Raw genomic sequence first — 19,663 nt, 5'->3', positions numbered from 1 at the left:
CAGAACCCTCAGCAGAGTTCTTTGGACAATCATGGACTGGCCACACCTACACTGCAGCCTCACTGGGAATGTTTCCTATGTACAGTAGACTTTCAAAAGAAGCTGTTTGAGGGAAAGGTGAACTAAACACTCACCCTTTTCTCTTCCAGCAAGTCCAAATTCAGATAGAGCATAAGATGAAGATCGTCTCCAAAACAAGCAGGCCTGCCAGGAACCCCAGCCAGCAGCCTGTTCCCTGACAGAAACCCCTTCCAAGGCCCTTCTGGGAATCAGGAACATGTGCTGTGGTTCCAGCTGCACCTGTGGGAGCAATGGGGAGCGTCAGCCCGTGCTGTGCTGGACTGCTGAGCTGGCGGCACGGTGGATGCGGGCAGGACATTCTTGATTTCCTCCAGAGCTGGGGCCTGCAGGCACCTTGGCGCCCCTTGGCACAGGCTGTGCCACCCAACAGAGCCCAGCAGGCCGGGAGGAGAGCCTGGGGGCTGTGCAGCTTCTTGGGCAGTCGCTGCTTGGAGGGACGCCGGCCAAAACCATCCCTGAGCAGCCACTGCCAGCCCTGGCCCTCCCTGCCCCGTGACAGCTCCCCCAGCCTCAGGGCACAGAGTCAGGCCCTGTCAGGACCCAGCGCAGCCCCTGCCCAGTCAGGAGCCAAGGCTGGCTCTGGCCCTGGGCTCGCGGCAGGGCTCTCGCTCGGGGCTGCTCCTGTGCCTTGGGCCTCTGGGCACTCAGGGCCAGCTCCAGAGCAGCTGCAGCAGGAGGGACGTTGGTGCACGAGTCCCCTTTCCCCGGGGCTCTGAACGAGCTCCAGAGGCCTCAAGGACTCCAGAGGCGCCTCCAGCTTTGGCTGCTGCTGGGCCGTGCAAGGGCAGGCCCTGGGGGAACAGCTGAAGCCACTCAGCCCTGCACAGGGCTGAGCCCTTCTCAGCCCTGCTGAACCTGGCACAGCAATTACCTTCTGAGCCTATGCCTGTGCCCATGCCTGTGTTTGGCTTGGCCTTCCTTCTGGCAGGAGCGGCTCCCAATCGGCCTCTGCTTCATTGGGGAAACACCTCCTTCTGTCCTGAATTTTGGCCCATCGCTTGAGAAACAAAAAGTACACTTCAACAGATGGAGAAATTCTCCATTTCTTTAATGGCATGTTCAGGATGTCATGCTTATGCAAAATCGGATAAAATCAACAAATCATCTGGTCTTTTTCAGCTGGGCTAGGGCCCACCCTCCTCCAAACAGCTGCCAGTGCTGAGCAGAAGTTGTGAGTGGATCGTGCAGGGCAAGGGCACACACAGCCATGGCTCTGTCCTGGCACCTGCAGCGATGCCCCCTGGCCGAGCTTTGGGATCTGAGCTGGCAGCTCTCCCAGGGGAAAAGCCTTGGCCTACCCTCACCATCTCCCAGAGGCTCAATCCTGAATGTGGGCTGGGAAGCCAGATCACCTTTGCCTACAGGCTCAGCTGCAAAGAAAGGCAGGACACAACAGGTCCAGTGGCACTGCTGAAGATTCTCCTTCAGGCCCGAGTGGCAGTGAGGGCACCTGGGTGATTGGTGCCTTCCAAGGCACTCCCTTGGCTCTGCCTTCCACTCAGGAGCAGGGCCAGGGGCACCTCGTGCCTGCAGTGGCCCCACACTGGGATTGAAGGAGCCCCTTGCGGGGCAGTCGGGGGCAGAAAGGACTCTCTGGAGCTGCCAGCACCTCCAAACCCAGCCCCAGGCAGGGCCAGGGCTTGGCAGAGGCAGCAGGAGCAGCTCAGGCTCCCTCGGGGCAGGAAATGAGCTGAGAAAGGGTCAGCCCCGGGACACAGCCCTGGGCCCAGCCACTTCCCTCTCTGCTCTTCTCTGTGGCTGCACAGAGCACACAGAAGGCCACAGTGGCATTGCACATGGGAGGAGGATGGACAGCAAATTGCCCCTTCTTCCCACTGACATCGATCCTGTGGGATCCCTCAGGGCTCCAGAAGGGATCAGGGCAAGGTTTCCAGAACTGATCAACCTTCAGAGAAACTTAAGGGAACTGGCTCATGAGTGAGCTCTTGCCCCACTGACACAGATTATTCTGTCAGGAAAGGTACATTCAGACCTTGTCTTCAACATCTGGCAAGGTCTTTAAAGCACCATTCACCAGCATTTCCAAGTAATCCAAGTCATGTGCTAGTCGAGAAGGGAGCACAGATCCTATCGAACCATTGCCATGGTGTGCTGGGATCCCCTTCTGCCATGGGGAATTGGGCAATGCAAGGGGGTGGGGTAAGGCTGTGGGAGCCCGTGCCTCCTGGTCACTCTCCACGCTCTTTGCAGGTCCTGTGCAACATGCCTGGAGGGGCAGCTGGAGCAGCCCAGGGCCCTGGGGCTCTCTCCCTCCCACACAGGAAACCCTCACTAAATGCTTGGGGAAAGATGCAGTGCCACAGCTGTCACTCCCAACCTCCGTACCTCCCTCCTGCTTGCCCACCTTCCCATGGAACAGCTCCCACAGCACACGAGCACATAGCCAGGCCCTCTCAGGACACACTGGAGCCTTGATCTCCCCCTCGGCCCTTTCCCCACCATGGGCACCCCGTGCAGCCGCTCCCAGGTTTCGGGATTTGTCTCCCACGGAGGGAGCCCAGCAGGACAGCTCAGTACCCGAGTGCCCTGAGCCTGCTCGGGACAATTCCTCTGGGCTGTGCCCGTCTTGTCCGGGCTGTGCCCGCAGTGCCAAGCAGCAGAGAGGGCAGCTCAAGCCTCAGCAGGGCTCAGGCCCAGAGGCACAGCAATTACCTCCTGTGGCTGTGCCTGGCATCACCTCCCTTCCTGCAGGAAATACCACCTTCCATAGAGCCCCTCTGTCCATCCCTTGAGAAAGGAAGAGGCACAGCTGGATCAGATGGAATCATTGCACATCCAGGAAGTGGCCTCTTCAGGAGGCAATACTTCTCCAAAACATGGATAAGGATCGGTAAAATCCTGATACCCCCTGGCCTTTGGGGCTAGCTCTGGCCCTCCCTCCTCCAAGCAGCCACACCTCAGGATGTTACTGGGGACCGGGAAAATGCAGGGGATCCCTGCTGAGTTTGGGCTGCACGGCAGCTGATGCCCCATGCCTTCCTGCAGAGGCTGGGGAGAAGCTGCAGCCAGGCCAGGCTGGGAAACAGCCCTGCAGGGCATGGAAGCAGCAGCGGGGCAGCGAGGCTGCCGTGGATCCCTTCCCGCTGTTCCGGGCACGGCGTGTCCAGATGTGCAGCCAGAGCCCTCGGCTGCTGAGCCCCAGAACAAGGCTGAGGGAAATGCTCTCACCATTCCCTTTCAGCAGTTCTGTCACCATTTGTTTCAAGATGTTGTTCGGCTCATGGGGTTTCTTGTGTCCTGGGGCTTTGTTCTTCCCTCTCAGAGGACCTTAACGGAAAGTAGTTCCATTTCCTAGGAATGGATGCCACAGAAGCAGGGCTCAGCCTGTGGGGTCAGCAGGGACAACACTACTCACCCCTGCGATGGGAGCCAGGCTTCTCGGTAGGAATCAGCAGAGAGGCAGGAAAAGTCCTCCCTGCAGACACATCTGTAACACAACAGCCACAGTAGCTTGTGTAACCTGGTTGCTGTGAAGTTGTCAACAATTATTACTGTGTAGGACAGTGAGAACATACCTGAAGGAGGCTCCAAAGGCTTCAACACTTTTTTCAACCAATCTAATGGGGAAGCCTTTCCAGCACCCTCATCTAGAACGGAGCACAGATGAGAACATTTTTCAGGGTGTGTTGGGATCTCCTTCTGCTTTGGGAATTGGGCACTGCAACGGGGTCGGGTAAGGCCGTGGGAGCCAGGTGTGAATGGGCAAGGTCAAACTGCACAGGGGCCGGGGGAGCTCTGGGCAGGCTCCTGGTCACTCTGCACCCTCTTTCCATGCCCTGTGCAACATCCATGGTGGGACGGCTGAAGCAACCCAGGGCCCTGGGAGCTCTCACTTCCACAGCTGCAACTCTTGCTAAATCCCTGGGGAAAACTGCAGCAGGCAGTGCCACAGCTATCCCCCTGTCCCCCTCCGTCCCTCCTGCCCTTTCTCCCTCCCTTTCTACCTACTTCTATCCCTCCAACCGTCTTTCCCCTGGGACAAATCCCCCAGCACATGGGCACATGGCCAAGCCCTCTCAGGACACACTGGAGCAGGGTATGCCTCTCAAAGACATGGTTAAGATTCAGGAAATCCCTTTCAACTTTTTGGGTAGGGCAGGGCTCTCCCTTCTCCATATAGGTGCCCCTTCTGATTTGCCTGGAGATGGGAAATTGCAGGGAATCTCATGCCTGTGGTACGGTTTGGTCTGCCTGTCAGCTGATGACCAATGCCTTCCTGCAGAGGCTGGGGAGAAGCTGCAGCCAGGCCAGGCTGGGAAACTGCCCTGCAGGGCGTGGAAGCAGCAGCGGGGCAGCGAGGCTGCCATGGATCCCTTCCTGCTGTGCCGGGCTCAGCGTGTCCAGATGTGCAGCCAGAGCCCTCGGCTGCTGAGCCCCAGGTGAAGGCTGAGGGAATGCACCCACCTTGTCCTGCCTGCTGCATTTCCTTCAGCATTTCCCTCATTTGTTCAGATGGCTCATGGGGTTTCTTCTGTCCTGTAGCTTTGTTCTTTCCCCTTGGAGGACCTTAGAGCAACATGGTTCCATTTCCCGTGAATGGATGCTACAAAAGCAGGGCTCAGCCTGTGGGGTCAGTGTGGAGAGTTATTCAAAGAGTGACTTGAGGCGAGAGGACACAGCCGAATTGATTTGGTAGAGATGTCCTAACTAGGGCAGAGGCCTTTTTGCAGGCAGAGTGTCTGTTGAGAAAGTAGCAGGCTAAAGAATGGAAAAGTACAAGACAGTGGTTAATTCCAAATCTTGCACCTGCAAAGATAATGTGTCCTTGGGCCTAGTGGAGGATGATAAAGAAATGGACAGCGAGGTGTGAGAAGTAGAGAGCGTAGGCCCAAAGGAATGTGGATGAGTTAATGGTATAGTTTAACCAATAGATTGCTTGGCTTACAGAATATTCATGAGCTTATTATTTGCTGTATAAGTGTTCGATGCTTTCATTAATAAACTGGACCTGTGATGAACCATCTGGTGTCCTGGTCTCCTTCCTACAGCAAGTGAGGGGTGTATACTTTCAATTTTCCCCCAAAGGTTAATTTTTTGCTTTCTGATATGAGTAAGGCAGTCATTGCCACAGCCTGAATGCAGATTGGCCACCCGCAGCTGACAAGAGCTAGTAATTTTGATAAATTGGCCACTGGTTTCCTGGATTATCTCCAGTCCTGGGCTAATACTCCATGTGTTACGACTTTTTTCTATATCCAGAAACAATGGAAGGGTTTGTCTAAGGCAGGAAGACTCAATGCTGGTGCACTGACTAAATTTTGCTTCAAAGCTTCAAACTTTCGTTCATCATCTTTTTCCCACCTAATCTCTTCTTCATTTCTTCATTTAACTTTTCATACAAGAACTGGATGGCCTGCATGCATCCTTCAATCCATAGTCTACAATATCCCAACAGGCCTAAAAACCTTCTGACTTCCCTCTTAGTTTTTGGCCATGGGAGTGAGACTATCCCCATAATTCTCTCAGGGTTCAGCTGCCAGCTCCCTTGTCACACGTCGTAGGTATTTTACTTCTCAATCTACAAATTCGAGCTTTCCTTTTGATACCCGAAGTCCTTGGTCCCCCAGAAAATTTAACAACACTATGGTGGATTCCCAAACTTCTTTTTCTTCCTGTCCTGAGAAAAGCAAATAATTTACATATTGTATGAACTTTATCTCTGGTTTAATGGAGAAGAGTTGTAGTACTTCTCCTAGGCTTGACCAAACAGGTTTGGGGATTCGGAAAACCCTTGGGGTAACCTAGTCCACCAAAGCTGTTGCTTCCTCCCAGAATCAGGGTCCTCTCATTCAAAGGTAAATATATCCCACTTTCCTCTGCCAGTGGACACACACAAAAAGCATCTTTTAGGTCTATGACACTAAACCACTGGTGTGCTGGGGGGATATTACTCAGTAGTGTATTGGGATTAGGCACTGCTGGGTATCAATTCACAGTTCTTTTGTTCACTCCTGTCAAATCTTTGACAAGCCTGTAAGTCCCATCTGACTTCTTTACTGGTAATATGGATGTATTAGAACCATGTATGGGAGGACATACATGGTTCTAAGATCCCATCCTCAAGTAGGTCCTGGATCAGCGGCCGTAGTCCTTGTCTCCCCTCCAGGAAGAGTGGATATTGTTGTACCTGAACTGGATGGTTCTCATTAACTATTTTTATTGCTATAGGTTTGATGTTTAATTTACCTCAGTTTTTCAGTTTTGCCCACACCATCTCATGAATTTTCTCCTCATTTTCTTCCCTTAATTGGAGAAGCTTAACTACCATTTTCCCTTTCTCTGGGAGCACTCCAATGTCAAACTAAACCTGTAAATCCTGTCCTAATAAATTTCACCCTGCTTCTGGATCTACTAGAACATCCCCAATTCCTATTTTATTTGTTCATTCAAACTTTATTTGCTTCATAACTGAGGCTTTGAACCCTTCCCCTTTAGCACTTACTACTTGCATGGTATCTTGGCCCTTTTTGCACCCTTTTGGATTCTACAAACACAAGTTCTTTCAGCCCTCGTGTGTGGTAGTGTTCACAGGGGTCTTAGGATGAGAGAAGAGATGAGGATCTGACTCCATGTTTCAGAAGGCTTCATTTATTATTTTATGATATATATTAAAACTATACTAAAATAATAGAAGAAAGGATGTCATCAGGTTAGCTAAGAATAGAAAAGGAATGATAACAAAGGCTTGTGATTGACCGAGACAGTTCAGACAGCTGGACTGAGATTGGCCATTAATTAGAAACAACCACATGAGACCAATCACAGATCCACCTTTGCATTCCACAGCAGCAGATAACCATTGTTTACATTTTGTTCCTGAGGCCTCTCAGCTTCTCAGGAGAAAAATCCTAAGGAAAGGATTTTTCAGAAAATATCATGGCTACACCCGTGTCTACTAAGAATTCAAATTCTTCCTCCTGAAGATCTATTTTTAAAGTTCTCAAGGGCTCCTGATGGTATTCTGTCCCCAGGAGGTAGAGCCCCTGACACTCCTAGTCTTCCACTTCTCCTTTTTGCTCAGTCTCATCGACCCTCAGGTCCTTTTCCTTCTGGGGGCAAATATTTCTGACATGCCCACTCTCTTTACAGTATAAGCAAACTGGTCCTAGGTTTCCATGTTTTCTAAACTCCTTTTTGTGTCCAGTCCCAAGGTGCTGCCTCTCCCTGCCAGTCTATCTTCTCTCATTTGGTGTCCCACTCCCTTACATAGGTTGTTCTTTACATGCTGGTTTCCTTTCCTAATGGCAGTTACCATTACCTTGGTTTTTGTATTGGTCTTCTCTTAGTCCCTCTTTGCATACATTTTCTGTGCTTCCCTTAAAAGATCCTCTAACCTCCTTTCTTGCCAACCATCTAACTTTTCTAACTTTCTACATGTATCTGGCCAAACGTGAGTGACGAAATTTATCTTTGGTAAGATCTGTCCAGCCACTGTATCAGGGTCAACCCCTGAATATTGCCTCATATTCCTTCTCAGTCTTTCTAGCCACTCTGTCGGGGTTTCTTCCCTCCTTTGCTGCTCATAGAAAGCCTTTCGGGCATTTTGATTACATGGAGCTGCCTCTTTGATACCTCTTGTAATCAGTGTTCTGTATTCCTCCATGTCTTTCTTCCCCCCAGTGCTGTTTTGGTCCCAGGTGGGGTGCACTATGGGCATTTTCAGGTCCCCAGGAGGTCCTTTCACATGCTCCCTTTCCCAAATCCATATCTCAGCCATTTGGATCATCTTTGTGCCGTCTTTCCTCTGATGTAAACAACTAAATCATTATCAATTGCATCTCCTCCCATGTATAAATATTGGGCCCCAGAAACTGTTCCACTCATCCAGTGAAGTCCTCTAGTAATCCTTACTATTATTTCTTGAACATTCTCACATCAAAAGAACTTAGAGGCACGGTTACAAATCTAATTCCTCCCTGCACCCCACACAGGGGTACTTCCCTCACAGGACATAATCCCGCTGCTTGGTTCCCATCCCCTGATCTACTTTCTGCTCATTGTGCCACCCTGTTTCTGGTGTTTTGACTAGGCCCATCAGAGGGTAGGGGAGGTGCATCTGGGGCTATTGGAGGTGGAGGGGTAAGTGTTCCAATGGGTCCCATTCTTTATTTTCTTAAACCTTAAACATGTTCACCTTTGAGGGTGAACTCTCCCCCTCCCAGCAGCCAGCGTAGTCACTCTCTTCCTGATTGCTTTCTTAGCTCTTACATGAATGTTTAATGCCTGACACATCCACCCTTCATCTGACCCATATCTCGACTAGTATACATAATCACTCCTAATTTCCCTTCTGGTCCATCCTACCATGCAATAGTGAATCACTTTGAGCTGATCCTTATCTCTGGTATTTGGGTCATATTTCCACCGGGCTAGCTTCCTTCCCAGTGGGCTATCTGGGGGCATACCTATTGGTACCTCTTCAATTTCTACTCCTCCCCTTGGGGATTCTCTATTTGCCCACAGTCCCATCCTGACTGGTGATCACAGGCCCTGCTCCGACAGATCCCACCTTTCCAACCACAGGCCCTCCGGACAGAGCCTGCCTTTCTCAGAAGGGAAAAGGAAAGGGGGCCAGGAAAAAACTAAACAAGGAAAGGATGAAAGAGAAGGAAAGGGAAGAGGGGGATAAAAACCAAAAAACTGTACTTCTCTTTTGACAAGTAAAAATTAAAAAAATCTTATGATCCAGGGGCTTCCATATCACCGGATTGGTCCCTGCCCTTCCTCTCCTCCTCGGTTCCAAGCTCTGGTCCCACGGTCGCACTCTACTCTCTGTCTCACCTGGCTCAGCTCGGCTGTGGCCTGCCCCTGGCCCAATTCACCTCAGCTGCTGCAGTCCCAGCCCTGGCCCAGCCTGGCTCAGTTTTGGTGGCTCCACCCACTCCAATTCAACTCAGTGGCTTCCATCCAACTTCTGACCCAACTTGGTTCAGCTTCGGTGGCTGTGCTCACCCCAATTCAACTCAGAGGCTCAGTCCGCTCCACTTCAGGAGTTCCTGTTCCTGGCCTGACTCGGCTCAGCCTCAGTGTCTCCGCCTGCCCCGATTTGGCTCAGCTCAGCAGCCAGCCCAGCCTGACCCCCTCGCTTTGGCAGCTCCGCCCTGACACAACTTGGCTTGGCCAGACTGCCCTGACCCCCTTGGCTCGGCAGCACAGAAACTACTCCACTGGCTCCTGGGTGACCCCCTGCAGCAAACCCCTTGGCAGTCACCCTGCTTCCAGCCCAGTTTCAACCTGGCCCTGGAAATTTTAGCACTGACTGCGCCCCAGAGGCTGCCCCCGCTCTGAGCACCATGTAAGCCGCCGCGCAATGTGGAGCTCACCAGGTCCCTTGGTGTGCACTGGATGGGAATCCCACCGTGGGTCCCCATCCCGGCACAAACATGGTTTCCCCGATGGGTGAACCCTGCTCCCAAGTCCCCACAAACCCTTCAACCCTACGTGCCCCGCCGGCCATGGGGTCCTTGTCTATGGGATCCCCGCTTTCCTCCCCCCTCCATGCATCCTGCTGTTCCTTTTTCCTTTCTACCGTCCAATATCCTGATGCTTCAAGGGACCAGGATGGATCCAGTATATTACTAATGCGAAGCTCACTTTCATACACCGGAATAATGGTGTCACAATCTGGCCAAAAATAGTTATGTGGGTGGTACTCACCCCGTCTTCCCCACTTTTATTTATCCAGTCTCCTGGTGTCTTTGGGCTTCCAACCTGCAACCACTGGTGGAACTGGGACAGTCCAATAGACTCCGCCCAATCTTTGGGAGGGGATGCCCCTTTTGAAAACTCCTAAGGCCACCAGTTGTATTTCCTGGATGAGTCCCCATTTGTGAGAAATGATGATCACTTCCAAAAATTTAAAAGGATTATTAAAACCTTATAAAAAATACAACACAGGACTGAATACAGAAAATATTATGGCACCTCGAGCAAAGGATTTTTTCCCACCATTTCCGTGTCCACACAATGGATGTTTCACCTTTTAACCCTTTAGCCCCTCTCAAAATCTTGTTAATAAACTCTTTCTTCGCTGTCCAGCAGTGGAGGTCACTTCCTTACATCTTGATTGGAGGTCAGGTGTTGCCATAGTAACAAGCCAACCCTCCCAAATACCCCAACTACCAGGTAACCCTGTGATAACAAGGGGGATAAAACATAACTATAAATCTAAAACATAACTATAAATCTATAAAACTTGTCTTAAGATATCCATGTTATCTGCCTTTTAATTGTGTGACTCAACCATTGCTTTACTGATCTATCACACCATTATTTCAAAACTGCTTCCTGTTTCACCCTGACTGTCCCTGCAGAGGAACAGGGCATGTTTCAGGCACTTCCACAAGCTCAGGCTTCTCATTTCATGAGGAATCTGGGATGGAAATGGCCATATTAAAAAGGAGAAAAGCAAAAGGAAATTGATTAGAAATTCTTCGGAAAAATTACCCTTCTTACAGACGAGGTTCACCAAGTCATTCCCTGCAATTCTCCTTTTCAGATTCTTTCAGTCTTCTACTCTGGGAGGTGCAGCTTGTTCTGCTGCTTATCATGAACTGATTGTGCTCTTGATTTATACCAGCATGAGAGATGTAGAATCATCTAAACTGAAAACAGAAAGAAACTGCCTCTGACAACCGATTTTCATGTTCTAGATCACTTTCCAGGTGTCTATGGAGATGTGTGAATGATTATCACACAACTCTCCATTTCTGGCTGCAGCTCTTGGAGATTCTTTCTCTGAATTCAGTCAGGGTTGCATTCCCCAACAAGTCCTGGTACCACCTCCTGTTTTCCAAGATTGGAACAGTCACAATGAAAACCACACCAATGGCACAACTCCCCAGTCCACCAGGAAAATAAAAGGACAAGCTGTCAAATTCTCCAAATCTTTGTCTTGCTTTGGTGCAAGAGTCCTGCTGCATGCACAGTGTGGAAAGCCAAGAGAAGCTGTAGGTGGTGGCACATCTTGTGACAGGAGCTCAACCTCATTGTCCAGGAAAGGTTTTTGAGAAGAGCAGACAGGACTGTGGAGAAGGTTCCTGGAAAACTGAACCAGCTTTCCAGAAGTGAAATGAAAATAGAAAGAAATCATCTGAAATGTTTTCCTCAGTTTATTTCTATGCTCCCCTTTTCCATGTTGCACTTCTTCTCCATGCCATGAGTTCCAAATGGATCTCGCTTTATGATCAATGCTTTAGTGAGTTTTAGACACTCTAAAATACCATGAGCTCCACACAGTTTGCCTTCCCCTGTTTTTGTTGGAAAGCAATGCTGGAACCATCAGTGCAGTGCTGGGGTCAGGCCCGAATCCTGCAGGCAGGGAATGTGCTCCGGCAGTGTGTGACCCTCAGCAGGGACAATGCTCAGCAGTGTTGCTATGCTTGGTCTCCATGGAACCATGCCAGGAGCAGCTGCTGAGCTCAGAAGCCATTGCAGCCCCCACCCTGCTCCAGAGCCCCTTGGCAGGGTGGGCTCCTGCCCTAGCTCTGTGTGCCAGGAGCCAGCAGCGCTGGGTGCAGGGAGCCCAGGGAGGGCACAGAAACGCTGGGTGAGAAATGCTGGGGCACAGCGAGATGGGCGAGTGCAGCTGGCCAGGGCAGAGGAGCAGCACGCACAGGGGGCACAGCCGGCAGGACAGATGGCCAAGGGGAGAAAAACTTCTCAGGAGGGTGGAGAACAAACTTCTAGTGCAAACTTCAGAGAATGAGGTACCTCAGGGGGAGAGGAGCATTGAATTACAGTAAAGCACTTCATAAAGCATTGACTTCGCAAACTCTAAACTGTCCAACTTCAAGTTATCCAGATTTCGAGAAGAGGAAGTCAGGAGAAGAGAGAGGGAGAGAGAGATCCACAGTCAGTCTTGGGTCTCAGTAGCTGTGAGCTCCAAGGCCGTCGGATGTGACAGTGTCACACCCGTGTCACAGCCTGACCTGCTCTGGTTCCTCTCACAGGTGAGGTTTTTGGGGTACCAGGGGCTTGGCAGCAAGTTTGGGCCTGGGCCAGAGGCTGCAGTGTCTGGGATGGGGCAGTGACCACCCCACATGTGCAGAACCCTCCCTGCCCCCAAACACACACTGGAGATGTCGGGGGCCGTTCATCATTTCTCTGCTCTCCAGCACTGAGGCAACAGACTCTGGCTACAGCTCTGTGCTCATGCCCAAGGCAACCACCCCTGGCAATGGGGCTCCATGGAGCTGCTCTCAGGAAACCCCCAAGAGCTGAAGAGTGCCTCGGAACTGCCTCAGAAACATGAAATACCCCAAAATCTCTTCAGGAATGTGGATTATTCAAAAACTCTCTCAGTAATGGGCTCCTCCTCCCTTCATCATCCCCAAACTTTGGCTGTCTCATTCCAGACCCCAATCCACCTCCCCAGTCCCAACCCCAACCCATCCCACCCTTCGTGGACATCATGACCCCCTACCCAAGCTGTATTTCCCCCATTTCCCACTTCCCAAACCCCATCCCACCCATCATGCCCCACCCAATGCCCATCTCACCCCTCCTGATTTGCATCCCACTTTACCCAATCCATTTCCAACCCCATTCCACACCAAGAGGCTGGAATTTTGGGGTGGGAGTGAGTAGTTTCAGTGCTATTGAGCTGACAGATCAAACCCTCTCGTCTCTTTGAGTGCCAAGAGAGGGAGAAAACTAAACCAAATACCCCCAAAACCCCCAAATTCTGGCAATTATTTCCCTGAATCCCAAATTGCCCTGAAACACAAGTAAAAAGTGAGGATTCAGATGCCTTTGATGAATTTATTGATTTTTGCCCCAATTTTCTCTGTTTTAAAGGGATGAAGATGAATCCAAAGAAAATTAGGGTCAAAACAAAAGAATACCCAGCCATCTGCTCAATGCAGATCACTGGGAATGTGGGTCCTCCCATGGGGGATGAAGCTGGAGCAGTGCATGAAGCTCCTCCTGCAGTTGGGGCATTCACAGGGCTCCCCTTACCGGTGCCTCCGTTGGTGTCGGGTAAAGAACGAGCGGTCTGAGAAGCTCTTCTGACCCTAGGGACACTCGTAGGGCCTCTCCCCGGCATGGATACGCCGGTGGGTGACGAGGGTGGAGTTATGCCTGAAGCCCATCCCACAGTTGGGGCAGCAGAAGGGCCTCTCATCTGTGTGAATCCGCTCATGTACAAGGAGGTGGGCGCTGGTGTGAAACCTCTTCTGACACTTGGGACACTCTTAGGGCCTCTCCCCAGTGTGGAACCTCTGGTGGACAACCAGGTCGGACCTGTGGCTGAAGTTCATCCCGCATTCCAAGCGCTCGTAGGGCCGTTCCCCATTGTGGATCATCTGGTGGCTGATCAGGGTATTGCCCTGCCTCAAGATCTTCCCACACTCCAAGCAGTTGTGGGGCTTCTCCCCATCATGAAGCTGCTCATGGGCCACCAGCCCCGAGCTCTGGCTGAAGCTCTGTCCACCTTCCTGGCTCAGGGTGGGTCTTTCCTCCTCAGAGCATCTTGGGCTGGGTTTGCAGACTCTCCTCCTGTGGAATCTCTGGGGCTTTTCCTCCCTGTTGGATTCCTGTGCCATGGAGCTGCTCAAAATGGCCTCTTCTACGAGGTTCTGCCGTGGGGATTTTTCCTCCCTGCTCTCCATTCTCAGCGAGGGCAGCACAGTTTTAGCAGGAGCAGAATTTTGGGGAATCCCATTCCTGAACCCCGGCCCATGGAAACCGAGCATCCCAGCTGGTCCCAGCCCTGGTGGCCATGGCAACAGCCTTGGGAGCGGGTCCCTGGCTGGGGCTGTGGGAACCTCTTCCCTCTGGTGCCCAGGGACAGGAGTGGAGGGAACGGCTGCAGCTGAGTCGGGCCAGGCTCAGGTTGAATCTCAGGAAAAGGTTTTTGCCCAGAGGCTGCTGGGGCCCTGCCCAGGCTCCCCAGGGAAGGGTCCCAGCTCCAGGGCTCTCTGAGCTCCAGCAGCGTTTGGACAGCGCTGCCAGCCCCAGGCTGGCATTGTTGGGGTGTCCTGTGCAGGGCCAGCAGTTGGACTGGAGGATCCTGATGGGTCCCTCACAGCTCAACCAATTCTGTGGTTCTGGGATCCCATGAGCCTGGGGATGGGGCTGCCAATGGTTGCCATGGCAACGGGCTGTGGCTGCAGGCCTGAGCTGGTGTCCATGGCAACCACCCCTGGCATGGGGTCTCCATGGAGCTTCCAAGGGACTGAGCATAGCAACAGGGGGCTGGTGATGGTTGCATGGAAACTGACCTTAGCAACAGGGGTCTGGTGATGGTTGCCATGGAAATGGACCATAGCAACAGGGGGCTGGTGATGGTTGCCATGGAAACGGACCATAGCAATAGGATGCTGGTTATGGTTGCCTACTAAGGATCAGATTTGTCACAGGCCCTCAGAGCGGTTCCATAGGGACTTTCCAAGGGTCTCCAGGCTGTTCCAGAGCTGGAATATCAGAGGCACAGACAGGGGCTCCATGGAGACCTCCCAGGGCTTTCTGGGGATGGTAAAGAGCCGTGTGGACAGAGGCAGTCACAGCCATTCCATGGTGACATCCCAGGGGACCTTGGGCTGCAAAGGCACCGATCTGTCACAGGCACTCACGGGGGCTCCACGGTGACATCCCAGGAGTCCCCAGGCTTCCAAAGGGCCGGGATGTCCCAGACACTCACAGGGGTTCCTGTCATGGGCACAGTGGGAGCTTCAGGCAATGTTTATTGGAGAAGCTCCTCTTGAGTCACAAGGTGCAAAAAGGAGCCCCAATAGCCCCCACAAACCCACAGATACCCCCAAGGACCTCCAGGCTTTCTCAATGCCTTCTGTGAGAGTAGCCTTGGAGCAGCGGTTTCCAATCCCAGTTCCAGATTTTTACAGAGTTTGTGTGTAAAGAATTATAAAGTTGCAATTAAATCTTTGTAGAATTTGTACCACAGGATTAGGGATGGCAAACCAGATATTTTTATATAAATATGTATGATATATTATGGTAATGATTAGAGAAAATTGCCTAAATCATAAACATTTAACCAGGATGTAAAAGATGTATAATATATTATATAGAGCACTAAGAAATTATTTCAAAGGAACTGCATTAAAGCAAAATCTGTAATTATGCAGAGATTGATGTTACTCCTGCAGACCAATGACTGTGGGCAAATCCCTTCAATTCAGGCTGGAGCAGTGACCTTGAGGGGTGTCCCCACTGCAGGGAGGAATTTCCACACCCCCCAAGAAGGGAAATGTCAGGAGATGTTGCCATTAAAATTTGGGACGGGGCTTTTCTAGTCTGAGGTGCTGCCCTCTCAGTCAGATGTGCCCAGGCTGGGCCAGCTCAGACGCTCTGCAGAAGCTCTCAGTGGTGTCACTTGGTTGTTCCTTTCTGTCCAGGTTTAGAGCAAATTTGGGGAAGAATCCCCCAAAGGAGCTCCGGTGGGAAAAGCAGATTCAATCAGCCCCTCCCCCCCAACTGGTCCGGGAGGAAAAAATACTTCCTTGGAGAAAGGTGGAAAAAAACCTCTTTATTAAACAATAAGATCAAAACAGTGTCAAAACAATGAGACCCCTTGCCACTCTAAAAGAGATGACAAACTGAGAAAACCCCGGGTTCAAGCAGCAGCTCATTCAGTCTCTGATCGGTCCCTCCGGTGCTGGAATTGTGCCAGGCCAGGCCAGGCCCAGTGGGCCACAGCTGCAGCTGCCGGTGCTCTCCTGGGTGTTCAGTCCAGAGCAGTTTCAAGAGGTCCAAAGAAAAAGGAAAAAAAAAGTCCAGGGAACTTCTTTGCCTCAGCTAGCTAACACTAAGTAAAAAACAAAAGAAGAGCTCTGTCCCGCTGTCTGTCCGCAGACAACACAGTCAGGAGCAGGAATGTGGAGGAGTGAGTGCAGTGTCTGAAAACAAACTGCGCGCTTCTTCTCTCCCCCCCTTCACTCTCTGTAACACTCTTAAAGGTACAAAACTTATTATTATTCAACATAAACAGAATGAGACGACTGGGGATAAAAGCATCATATAGTCAACCCAGGACATTCCACCCCTTATACCCATGTTGTCTGCTTACTGCTAACACTAATATAAATTCTAACTCTACAAGTACATACATGATACATCCATTATACAACTATACACAGACAATGGTAATAACATTCAGGAAACAGTGATATTTATACAGGTTTCATCCAACAATCAGATCTCCCTGAGGTACACATCGTGTTCTTCCATCTTTTTGCATTATCCACCATGTGCAACCTGGTCCCTGAGCAAAAACAACCCCACAAATGGGTTTGTCTGTATTTGAGGCAGGATTAATCCAAACTGTCTTCCCTAATAAACCTCTGACATGTACCACTGGGACTTTGACTCCATCTTCTCTGTGCAAAGGCTCAGATTGGGCAGGGCCCACTCAGTTAGTAGAGCCTCAGGTGTTAACTAACCAGGTGGCTTTTGCCAGATGCTGCTCCCAGTTCCTGAAAGATTCCCCACCTAATGCTTTCAATGTGGTTTTTAACAGTCCGTTGTACCTCTCCACTTTGCCTGCAGCTGGTGCATGGTAGGGGATATGGTACACCCACTCAATGCCATGTTCTCTAGCCCAGGTGTTGATAAGGCTGTTCTTGAAATGAGTCCCGTTGTCTGACTCAATCCTCTCAGGGGTACCATGTCTCCACAGAACTTGTTTTTCAAGGCCCAGGATGGTGTTCCGGGCCGCAGCATGAGACACAGGGTAGGCTTCCAACCATCCAGTGGTGGCTTCCACCATGGTCAGCACGTAATGCTTGCCCTGGCATGTCTGGGGCAGTGTGATGGAGTCAATCTGCCAGGCCTCCCCATACTTGTACTTGGACCACCACCCACCGTACCACAGGGGCTTCACTCGTTTGGCCTGCTTGATGGCAGCACACGTCTCAGTCATGGATAACCTGAGAGATACTGTCCATGGTTAAATCCACCTCTCGGTCTCGTGCCCATTTATAGGTGGCATCTCTGCCCTGATGGCCTGAGGCATCATGGGCCCATCGAGCTAGGAATAACTCTCCCTTATGTTCCCAATCTAGGTCTATTTTGGACACCCCTATCTTTGCAGCCTGGTCTACTTGCTCATTGTTTTGGTGCTCCTCATTAGCTCTACTCTTGGGTACATGGGCATCCACATGGCGGACCTTCACAGGCAGTTTCCCTACCCTGGTAGCAACGTCTCTCCACTCATCAGCAGCCCAAATTGGTTTTCCTCTACGCTGCCAGTAAGCCTCTTTCCACCTCTCCAGCCATCCCCACAGAGCATTGACTACCATCCATGAATCAGTATAAAGGTAGAGCTTTGGCCACTTCTCTCTCTCAGCAATGTCCAGGGCCAGTTGAACAGCTTTGAGTTCAGCAAGTTGGCTTGATCCACCTTCTCCTTCAGTGGCCTCTGCCACCTGTCGTGTGGGGCTCCATACGGCTGCTTTCCACTTCCAGTTCATTCCCACAATGCGGCATGAACCAGCAGTAAAGAGAGCGTATCGTGTATCTTCTGCTGGCAGTTGGTTGTATGGTGGAGCTTCTTCAGCCCATGTCACTTCTTGTTCCCCTTCATCAGAGAAACCAAAGTTTTCACCTTCCGGCCAGTTTGTAATTATCTCCAGAATCCCAGGGCAATTCAGTTTTCCAATACAGGTGCGCTGTGTGATAACAGCAATCCATTTGCTCCATGTAGCACTGGTGGCATGGTGCGTAGAGGGAACCTTTGCTTTGAACATCCCCCCCAGCACCAATAGTCGGGGCACCAGGAGGAGTTGTGCTTCAGTGCCTATTACCTCTGAGGCAGCCTGGACTCCTTCATAGGCAGCCAAGATTTCTTTCTCTGTTGGAGTATAGTTGGCTTCAGACCCTCTGTAGCTACGACTCCAAAATCCTAGTGGTTGGCCTCAAGTCTCCCCAGGCACCTTCTGCCAAAGGCTCCAGGACAAGCCATGGTTCCCGGCTGCAGAGTAGAGCACATTCTTCACCTCTGGTCCAGTCCTGACTGGGCCATGGGCCACTGCATGAGCAATCTCCTGCTTGATCTGTGCAAAGGCTTGTTGCTGCTCAGGGCCCCAGTGGAAAGCATTCTTCTTATGGGTGACCAGGTAGAGAGGGCTCACAATCTGACTGTATTCGGGAATACGCATCCTCCAAAAACCTATGGCGCCTAGGAAAGCTTGTGTCTCCTTCTTATTGGTGGGTGGAGACATTGCTGTGATCTTGTTGATGACATCGGTGGGAATCTGACGCCGTCCGTCTTGCCACTTCACTCCCAGAACCTGGATCTCTTGAGCAGGTCCCTTGACTTTGTTCTTCTTGATGGCGAAGCCAGCTTTTAGGAGGATCTGGATGATTTTCTCCCCTTTCTCGAACACCTCTGCTGCTGTCTTCCCCCACACAATGATGTCCTCAATATATTGCAGATGTTCTGGAGCCTCACCCTTTTCCAGTGCAGCCTGGATCAGTCCATGGCAGATGGTGGGGCTGTGCTTCCACCCCTGGGGCAGTCGCTTCCAGGTGTACTGCACGCCTCTCCAGGTGAAAGCAAACTGAGGCCTGCATTCTGCTGCCAGGGGAATGGAGAAAAATGCATTGGCAATGTCTATAGTGGCGTATCACCTTGCTGCCTTGGACTTCAGCTCGTACTGGAGTTCCAGCATGTCCGGTACAGCAGCGCTCAGGGGTGGGGTCACCTCATTCAATGCACGATAGTCCACTGTCAATCTCCATTCTCCTTCAGATTTTCGCACAGGCCCAATGGGACTGTTGAAGGGTGAGTGGGTTTTGCTGACCACCCCCTGGCTCTCCAGCTCAGGGATCATTTTGTGGATGGGGATCACAGCATCGCGATTCGTTCGGTACTGTCGGCGGTGCACTGTTGAGGTGGCAATTGGCACTCGTTGCTCTTCCACCTTCAGGAAACCTACTGCAGATGGGCTTTCTGACAGTCCAGGCAAGCTGTTCAACTGCTTGACACCCTCTGTCTCTACAGCAGCTATTCCAAATGCCCATCTGAGTCCCTTTGGGTCTTTGAAATACCCACTTCGAAGGTAGTCTATGCCCAAAATACATGGGGCCTCTGGGCCAGTCACAATAGAGTGTTTCTTCCACTCATTTCCAGTCAGGCTCACCTCAGCTTCCACCAAAGTGAAATCCTGTGATTCCCCCTGTCACACCAGCAGTAGAAACAGACTCTGTCCCCACATGTCTCGATGGGGTTAATGTGCATTGTGCACCAGTGTCAACCAAAGCTTTGTATTCTTGTGGTTCAGATGTGCCAGGCCAACGAATCCACACAGTCCAAAAAACACAGTTTTCCCCAGCCTCTACCTGGCTAGAGGCAGGGCCCCTCTAAGCCTGGTTATCCTTCTTTCCCTGGGCATATGTCTTGGAGGTTCCTTCAAGGGGATCAAAAATATTGTCATTATCGTCATATGTGACAGTTCGGTTACTGGCCACTGGAGCTGCTTCCCTTTTGGAACTTCCTCTCTGAATCTTCAGTTGTCTCACCCGTTGTGCCAGAGCAGCGGTAGGTTTTCTATGCCATCTCCCCATGTCTTCTCCACAATCACGCTGGTAGAACCACAGC

The sequence above is a fragment of the Melozone crissalis genome, unplaced genomic scaffold, assembly GCF_028551555.1.
Source record: "Melozone crissalis strain CALT ecotype California unplaced genomic scaffold, PUWL_Pcris_2 ptg000139l_1, whole genome shotgun sequence".
Taxonomy (NCBI): Eukaryota; Metazoa; Chordata; class Aves; order Passeriformes; family Passerellidae; genus Melozone; species Melozone crissalis.
This window is presented reverse-complemented; position numbering follows the sequence as displayed.